The sequence below is a fragment of the Cebus imitator genome, unplaced genomic scaffold, assembly GCF_001604975.1.
Source record: "Cebus imitator isolate Cc_AM_T3 unplaced genomic scaffold, Cebus_imitator-1.0 Scaffold635, whole genome shotgun sequence".
NCBI lineage: Eukaryota > Metazoa > Chordata > Mammalia > Primates > Cebidae > Cebus > Cebus imitator.
The window spans coordinates 208,596-218,251 of NW_016107950.1; the positions used below are offsets into that span (position 1 = coordinate 208,596).

The 9,656-nt window shown below is 46.4% G+C and overlaps 1 protein-coding gene across 3 annotated transcripts in view; it reads left to right on the forward strand.

Annotated features, from left to right (window-relative positions):
* The first annotated feature begins 3,363 nt into the window (after nt 1-3,363).
* Nucleotides 3,364-9,656, forward strand: part of FAM168B (family with sequence similarity 168 member B) — a 45,813-nt gene continuing 39,520 nt past the window's right edge. Inside the window, exon 1 of one of the 3 annotated variants that reach the window (XM_017517526.2) lies at nt 3,364-3,624. The gene's annotated coding sequence lies outside the window, so the exon portion shown is untranslated. Of the gene's footprint in view, nt 3,625-3,734; nt 3,825-5,338; nt 5,367-9,656 lie in introns of those variants that run through there. The other 2 variants (XM_037734574.1, XM_037734573.1) reach the window with 2 other exon arrangements.

A 9,656-nucleotide genomic window follows, 5' to 3' on the forward strand; every position in this document is an offset into this window, starting at 1 on the left:
TTTTTTGAGATGGAGTTTCACTCTGTTGCCCAGACTGGAGTGCAGTGGAGGGATCTTGGCTCACTGCAACCTCCGCCTCCCAGGTTAAAGTGATTCTCCTGCCTTAGCCTCCAAAGTAGCTGGGATTACATGTGCCCGCCACCATGTCCGGCTAATTTTTTTGTATTTTTAGTAAAGACAGGGTTTCCCCATGTTGGCCAGGCTGGTCTCAAACTCCTGACCTCAGGTGATCCAGCCACCTCGGCCTCCCAGATTTTTGGGATTATAGGCATGAGCCACTGTGCCCAGCCCAGCTATGCTTTCTAACTTGTTATTTAGAAACATGATAGCTATTGTTTTTGGTTTTTGCTTCTTACTGAATTCTCTTATTGTTCATGTAGGCTTTTAGATTATCTCACCTGCCTTGGATGTGATGGTTATGAGAAATAAATTTCTGTGTGTAAGGACACAGATTTTGAGCTTGTTTACTGAAGCGCATCCTGGCTATCCTGACTGATACAAGTGATTAAAAAGACGCAACATATGAAATTTTGCAGTTATAGAAAATGTATTCAAGTACTTTATAAATGGAAATGACCAAAATCTCAGAAATCACCACTAAAAAAACTCATTCATGTAATGAAACATCATCCATTCCCCAAAAATGATTGAAATAAAAAATAAAAATAGAAATAGCGGGAATCAAATCACCATGTTTATATTCCAATGGACAGATTTAAAAATGTAATGTCCTAATTTTATTTAAAACTATCAACATTTATAGTACCTTAGTTGTGTCCTTTGTAACTATTTATTTATTGGAGATGGAGTCTCACTCTGTCACCCAGGCTGGTGTGCAGTGGTACAATGTCGGCTCACTGCAACCTCTGCCTCCCAGGCTCAAATGATTCTCCTGCCTCAGCCTCCTGAGTAGCTGTGACTACAGGTATAAGCCACCATGCCTGGCGAATTTTTGTATTTTTTGTAGAGACAGAGTTTCATCATGTTGGTCAGGCTGGTCTCAAACACCTGACCTCAGGTGATCTGCCCTCCTTGGCCTCCCAAAGTGCTGGGATTACAGGCATTAGCCATCATGCCTGGCCATATTTATTTGAGACGGAGTCTCTCTCTCGCCCAGGCTGGAGTGCAATGGCAAAATTTTGGCTCACCCTAGACTTGAACGAGTGCGCTCAGGCCATCTTCCAACTTCAGCCTCCCAAGTAGCTAGACAATAGGCCTGTGCCACCACAATTGGCTAATTGTTTAATTTTTGTCGGTGGTGGTGGGGGTGGGTGTCGCTGTGTTGACTAGGTTGGTCTGAAACTCCTGGCCTCAAGAGATCCTCCTGCCTCAACTTCCCAAAGTGTTGCAATTATAGGCATGAGCCACTGTGCCCAGCACTTTGCAACTATTTAAACTTGCACTGAAATCTTACAGAGGTCACTGAAGAACCTTTAGTTGAACTGTAGCTGGCGACACTTAAGATCTGATGGCACTCGGTTAGGGCAAGGTGTGGTAGACTGACCAGGCTCCTTCTGGCAAGCACAGGCCCACAATCCTGCCCTCTCTGGGCCCTAGCCAGACCACCCACTCGGCCTCCAGCAAAGCCTCTCCCCCACCGGGAAACCCTAGGCCTGTTTCTTAGTGATTGTGCGTTCTTGAAGAAGCCAGTCAACCTCTTTATGCCTAGTTTCCCTATTTGTAAGATGTATCAGGTAAAAGTAAATAAAATTTAAAACCTATTAAAACCTCCAAAACACTTTAAGCCTTGAGAGATGTTATCTGAATCAAATAATGTGGTTTACAATTGCTCTTCTTATTTTTGAGATGGAGTCTCGCTCTGTCTGTCACCAGGCTGGAGTGCAGTGGCACAATCTGGGCTCACTGCAACCTCTGCCTCCTGGGTCCAAGCAATTCTGCTGCCTCAGCCTCCTGAGTTGCTGGGACTACAGGCACATACCACCACGCCCACCTAATTTTTGTATTTTTAGTAGAGACAGGGTTTCACCATGTTAGCCAGGATGTCTCCATCTTGTGATCCGCCTGCCTTGGCCTCTTAAAGTGCTAGGATTACAGGCTTGAGCCACTGTGCCCGGCCTATAATTGCACTTGTTAGATTACTCCTTAACTCTTCTTCTCATTTTTATTCTTGTTCTTTTCCATTTAAACTTTTTTTTTTTTTTTTTTCAGGGTTTGGCCACGTCCAGGCTGGTCTGAACTCCTGGGCTCAAGTGATTCTCCCACCTCGGCCTCCTAAAGTGCTGGGATTACAGGCCTGAGCCACTACACCCGGCTTTTTATTCCATAAAAAGCCGGGTGTAGTGTAGACTAAAAAAAAAGACCAGGGCCAGACGTCCACCCTTCCATCACTAATCTTTATTGCAGTAACTCCCTCCTTTGTCGTCCTGTACCTAGCTCAGACTAGACAACACCCCAAACACAAACACGAAGACAGGCACCTCTTCAATACGAAATAGTAAACATACATCCCCCCAGAAACCCTCCCTAACTAATTAAATCATTCTAATTACACACTAAGCCTTACGTAAACATACTAACATTCGGCCGGGTGCGGTGGCTCACACCTGTAATCCCAGCACTCTGGGAGGCCGTGGTCTCGAACACCTGAGGTCAGCAGTTCGAGACCAGCCTGGCCAACATGGTGAAACCCGTCTCTACTAGTAACACAAAAATTAGCTGGGTGTGGTGGCGGACGCCTGTAATCCTAGCTACTCGGGAGGCTGAGGCAGGAGAGTCGTTTGAACCCGGGAGGCGGAGGTTGCAGTGAGCCGAGATCGCGCCATTGCACTCCAGCCTGGGCGACAAGAGCCAAACTCCGTCTCAAAAACAAACAGACAAAAAACTCAACATTCTGGTGCACTTCCCTGAACTCTGTCTATAGAAACGATCCCACACTTCCACACTTGAAACGCTGACTTGCGTTCTCTAAAATCTGCACTCCCGAGCGGGCGCCCGCAGCCTCGGCACTGGCGAAGGCTCAGTGAGCTGAGCTCTGCCCGGCTCCAACCCCGGCTGGCGGCCGCCTCTGGTGTGCTCGACTCCCGGGTGCCCCCTGAGGGGCCCCGGCCCGCGTCCTGGCGTCCGGGCACACGCAAAGGTTCCTGCGGCGCCGGAGTATCTCAAAATATAAATCAAATATTTAATAAAAAGCTACAGCTATGCTCCGGCATGTTTTTACCACACGGAATTAACTAACGCCCTACTGCGCGGAAAAAGACGGTCCGCACAAGTACCCGCTAACCCCTGGAGAGGCGCCCAGGTCCGCGCGCACCCGCCTTCATCCATCCGGGTGCTTCGAGAGCCCCCGCGGGAGCGTGCACGCTGCGCAGTCACGTGTCCGGCGCGCCCCCGCCGCAGCGCGCTCGGGCGGAAGTGAGGTCGGCGGCTCTAGTGGCTGCGCAGCGTCGGCGGGGAGCGCGGGCTGCGGAGAGGCGGGCCGGGCCAAGCAGAGCCGAGCAAGCGGGAGCGCGGTGCCCGGGAGGCAGCAGAGACGCGGGGCTCGGAGGGTCAGCCCCGTATCGTAGCACGTCTCCTCGGCGCGCCCCCCTCGTTTAGCCCCACGGCCAAGCCCGCCGCGGGCCGGCGTGCGCTGGTCACTGAGGCCCAGGCCGCCGCCGCGGCGCGGTGAGTGGGGGCGGGCGGCGGGCGACTGCGCGCCCAGGCCGGAAGTGCGGCGCTTTGTGCGGCCGGCTCGGGGCGGCGCCAAGGTCGGCCCGCGGTTCGGGGTCGCTGGGCGTTCTGGCCGGCCTGGGCTGCGCTTTGTCCCACGGGCCGGGCTGGGCGGGGGCCGGAGGCGGAGCTCGGCCGGATACGGGCGCGGGCAGGTGCGGTTAGGGCGGCGCGGGGCTGCTGCTTAGGTGGCCGAGGTGGCTTCGCTGCGCGGGGCGTTCTCCTAAAGGTCGGGGTCAGAGCCGTCAGGAATGCGAGCGTGAAACCCAGGGGCAGAGCGCTGTGACAATAGTCATTTCCAAAGTGTAACTACTCAGTTTGTCTACCCCCAAGTAAAAAAATTTTTTTTTTTTTGCCTGGCGGAATCTGAGCGTCCTCCTTTCAGCTTGAAAAGGCACGATTTAAATTATAGGCTTTTAAGATTTCCTTCAGAGAGGACGTTTCGTGGCCCAGCCGGGGTTAACTGTGAAAAGACGGTGCGCCTTTACCACGTCCACAAATAAGGGTATTTCTGTTTTATGGTGTATGTGGACATGAAGTGTGCATCTCCTGGGCTGTTTGAGTTAATGTTTAATCATTAAACATAAGAATATATTTTAGTGTTTTCGCGTGCAAGGAAGCTTTACAAATGAAGAGGTGCATATAGTTCCCACTCCTTAAACTTCCAGGTCGTCCTTGGGTAATTTGAGATCACTTTTCTCAAATACTATGGGTGAAAGATTCTAGATTAAATAAAACTTTTTGGTTTTGGCAATAACAGAGACACATTTTAAAGCTTTTGTAGATAAAGGAGTGGGTTATTTTTGCTCCGACAGCCAAGAGTTGAGCAGTGTAAGGCTATTCTAATTTTGAAGCTAAGTGTTGCAGAAATTGTGAAGATCTTGCTTCTTTTTGTCTTTATAAAGCAGGCTTACTTTGGTGGAGTGTTGGCCTATGTTACTCATGTAACATTTTGGAATGTTTCTGCATACAAGAAAGCTTTAAAATGAGTTAAAATTAGTTGTGATTTTTGATTAAATGAAAGTTAAATTCTGGTAGAAGGCCGTGTGCAGACTTTAAGAGTTGGAGTCTGCTTTCTTTGGGTTCTCCTGGGTGTTCCCTGTGCAGCAGTCACTAGAAATACCTAAGCAGGTAGTTCTCTTTTCTTCCTAACCCCTGCACTTAGGAGTCCTGGAAGGATTAGGCTGTGTGTATACATTCCTTGCCTGGAACCCAGAGGGAGGGAGTAGGCAGCCCAGGTGTTCTTATCATACCCTGATGTGTTTGTTAGGAAATAAGAGCAGCGTGATGCTGTGGAAGTAGAGGATTAGAATTGAAAAAAATCTAAAGTGCGTTTTAAAATTATTTTTTTGGGCTCCATAAAGAGAAATTTTACCAACCTGGTCTTATTTAGACAGTTTCTTTTCCTGGATCAATTGAGTACAGTTTTAAAAGAACAGTACACTAGCTTAATAGAGTAATGATTATTTCATGCCTTGTGTCCAGTCTGTTAAGTCTGTCTGATTGTACTGTGCAGAAATACATGAATTCCCGGTAAAATGCAAACCCAAACCTTGGTAGCGAAGGTAAAGTTTGAGGGAGAAGGTGGAATACAGAACTCATTTTTTTTTTCCCCCCAGCTAGAATTTCAAGCTTTGTTGCCTTGGCTGGAGTGCAGTGGTCTGATCTCAGTTCACTGCATCCTCTACTTCAGCCTGGTGAGTAGCGGGGATTATAGGCATGCGCCACCATGCCCAGCTAATTTTTCTATTTTTAGTAGAGACAGGGTTTCATCATGTTGGCCACGCTGAGCTTGAACACTCTCCTTGGCCTCCCAAAGTGCTGGGATTACCAATGTAAGCCACCATGCCAGGCTAAGAACTTTCGTTATATGCACCCCTCCCTCTCTTGTTTTTTTTGAGATGGAGTCTCGCTTTGTGGCTCAGGCTGGAGAGCAATGGCGCAGTCTCGGCTCACTGCAACCTCCACTTGCCTGGCTCAGGCGATTCTCCTGCCTCAGCCTCCTGAGTAGCTGGGATTACAGGTGCTTGCCATCACTCCTGGCTAATTTTTGTATTTTTAGTAGAGGCGGAGTTTTCCTGAGTTGCCCAGTCTGGTCGTGAACTCCTGATCTCTGGTGATCCTCCTGCCTCGGCCTCCCAAACTGCTGAGATTACAGGCATGAGCCACTGCGCCTGGCTTATATGCTCTTTATTTTATTTTGTTTCATTTTATTTTTGAGACAGTTTTGCTCTGTCACCCAGGCTGGAGTGCAGTGGCGTGATCTTGGCTCATTGCAACCTCCTTTTCATGGGTTCAAGTGATTTTCCTGCCTTGGCCTCCCCAGTAGCTGAGATTATGGGTGCACACCACCACGCCTAACTAACTTGTGTTTTTAGTAGAGATGGAGTCTCACTATGTTGCCCAGTCTAGTCTGGAACTCCTGACCTCAAGTGATCCACCCTTGTTGGCCTCCCACAGTGCTGGGATTACAGATGTGAGCCACCGTGTCCAGCCTCTTTTTTTTTTTTTTTTTTTTTGAGACACAGTCTTGCTCTGTCACCTGGGCTGGAGTGCAGTGGCGCAGTCTTGGCTCACTGCATCCTCTATCTCCCGAGTTCAAGCAATTCTTCTGCCTCAGCCTCCCGAGTAGCTAGGACTACAGGTGTGTGCTACCATGTCTGGCTAATTTTTGTGTTTTTAGTAGAGATGGAGTTTCACAATATTGGTCAGGCTGGTCTGGAACTCTTGACCTTGTGATCTGCCCGCCTTGGCCTCCCAACAGCTTCTTTTAAAAAATATATATTTTAGCATTTTTTGTAGAGATGGGAGTCTCACTATATTGCCTAGGTTGGAAAAAGGGGGAGAGAAAGGAGGAAGGCTAGATAGTTGTAGATTAAAATAGATTTAGACATAAAGGCAATAGATGGATTTTGTTTGGACTCTGATTTACACTGAAAAAAACTGTAAACAGAGTTTAAAGATATCTGGGATACGAATGAATACGAGCTGGGTATCAGCTGGATTGAAACAATTATGTTTAAGCTTGATAATAGTACTGTGATTATGTATAAATACATAATTTTGTAGAGACATACTAAGGTGTATAAAGTTGAAAATGACACGTCTGTAATTTAAAATATTTCTACAAAAGGGCAAATGCAACCAAATGTTAATAATCCTTACATCAAGATGTTGGGTATGAGGCTGTGCACTGTATTGCTGCATTTTCAGTTCTGCATAATGGAAAACTTCTGGGCTCAAGCAGTCCTCCTGCCTCAGCCTCCCAAAGCACTGGTGTTACAGGCACTTGCCGCCATGCCTGGTCTGCAACCTCTTGTTGATGTCAGACATTACTGAGAATTTCCAGTGTTGATTATTCTGAGTATTACATCTTGTATATTGGTGTTTCTGAGAGTGAATTTAAATCTTGAAATTAGGTTTGTTGATATAAAATTTTAAAGGCCTCGTATTGTAGCATTTCATAATGTTCTGTGTGGGAACCTTGTTTAGAGATGGTATGTTTTCAAACTAGGGAAAAATACTACAGTGATGGGTCTTTCTTTTTTCTTTTTGTGTGAGACAGAGTCTCACTCTGTCGCTCAGGCTGGAGCGCAGTGGCACAATTTCAGCTCATTGCAACCTCCACCTCTCAGGTTCAAATGATTCTTCTGCTTCAGCCTTCCGAGTAGCTGACTACAGTTACACTGACTACAGTTAGTAGGGACTACAGGTGTCTGCCACCATGCCTGGCTAATTTTTGTATTTTTAGTAGGGATGGGGTTTCACCATATTGGCCAGGCTGGTCTCGAATTCCTGACCTCGTGATGTACCTTGTGATCCACCGCCTCAGCCTCCCAAAGTGCTGGGATTACAGATGTGAGCCACCACACCTGGCTGGGTCTTTCATTTTAAAGATAGACGTTTCTTCTGATTATTATTTGATTTTCAAGTTAGGAATTTTTGCTGTCATCTTTTTAAAAGTAATCTGACATTTGTCTATTCTAATGCAGGTGTCATACCACCCATAGGAATTCTGATGGTTGAGTCATTTCAAATGGGAAACTTTAAAAGAGTGGTATGCTCTAGCAGCCTTGGGATTGGGTTTCCTGGTCCACACCAAATCAGACTGGGAAGTTGGTGGTTGCAGGGAGATCAGTGACTCTAAAATTTTAGGTAGAATGGTGATGGTGTGTTTTTTCTTTGGTTTTTCATTATGCAGAATTGAAAATACAGCAATACAGTGCCCAGCCTTATACCCAGCATCTTAACTATTATCAGGTTTAAACGTAATTGTATCATTCTAGCTGACACCCAGGTCTTACTCAGTCGTGTCCCAGATATCCTTAAACTCTGTTTACAGTTTTTTCAGTGTAAATCAGAGTCCAAACAAAATTCATCTGTTGCCCTTATGTCTAAATCTATTTTAATTTAGAACTGTCTAGTCTTCCTCCTCTCCCTCTGCCTTCCTCCCCCCACCCCCCACCATTGACTTACTGAAGAAACTGGGTCATTTGTCTTCTGGAATGTCCCACATTTGGGGTTTGTCTGATTGTTTCATGGTGTCATTCAGCATATTCCCTCCTGCTGTCTTTCTTGTAAACTGGAAGTTAGATGTACAGGTTCCATTTGATTTTTTTTTTTTTTTTTTTTTTTTTTTTTTTTTTTTTTTTTTTTTTTTTTTTTTTTTTTTGGATAGTGTCTTGCTCTGTCATCCAGGCTGGAGTGCAGTGGTGCAATTTCAGCTCACTGCAGTCTTTACCTCCCAGGTTCAAGTGATTCTCATGCCTCAGCCTCCAGAGTAGCTGGGATTACAGGCGTGAGCCACCACACCCAGCTAATTTTTGTATTTTTAGTAGGGACAGGGTTTCACCATGTTGCCCAGGCTTGTCTTGAACTCCTGGTCGCAAGCAATCGGCCATCTTCAGCCTCCTAAAGTACTGGGATTACAGACGTGAGCTCTGCAACCAGCCAAGTAGACTTTTACTATTAGTGGTCTAAGCTATAAATCAGGTCATGGAAGGAGAGCCTTCTGACATCCTTCAGTACTTCATTTGGGTTTGCAGTTTTTGGCTAATATGAATAATGCCATTATAAATGTTCATGTCCACCTTTAGGTGTAACGTGTTTCCACTTCTCTTGGGTATATGCCCAGGAGTGGCAGTGTGGGGTCATGAGGTAACTCTTGACCTGTGCAGTTGAGGAGCTTCATTGACTACCAGAGGACATCTGCTGTCAGCCCACATTTAAGGGTCGCCACCTGGTGGTTGTAAACTAAGCTGTGTCTCTATTACTGATTACCTACATATAGCCTAAGCTTCAAACAAACTCAGTTGCCCAATATTTCTAAAATGCATCTTGCTTTTTCTCATTTCTGTGGCTCATATAATCCTATCCATTGTTTATTGGAAATGCTTCTCTTTAATCATTTTTTTTTTTTTTGAGACAGAGTCTTGCTCTGTTGCCTTGGTTGGAGTGCAGTGGCGCGATTTTGGCTCATTGCAACCTGTGCCTCCCAGGTTCAAGTGATTCTCCTGCCTCAGCTTCCTGAGTAGCTGAGATTACATTACAGGCGCCTGCCACCATGCCTGGCTAATTTTTGTTGTATTTTTAGTAGAGATGGGGGTTTTACCATGTTGGCCAGGCTGGTTGCCAATTCCTGACCTCAAGTGACCCGCCCACCTCTGCCTCCCAAAGTGCTGGGATTACAGGCGTGAGCTATTGTGCCTGGCCTGATGCTGCCCTTTAATCAAGTTTTTCCTGACCATTTCTTCCCTCCCCCACAGAGTTTTTGCTCTCCCCTCTCAACCGTCAGAACACTATAGTCTCTTTTGGCTCTTAACACTGTTGCTTTGTATCAAAAAGTATTCATACTTTTGGTCTTGTTTCTATGTCTGCACTGTTCAATACAATAGCTGTCACCTACATGGGACTGTTTAAGTTAATTAAACTAAAAATGCACTTACCATATTTGGACAGTACGGACATACGTTTTCATCCTTTTTTTT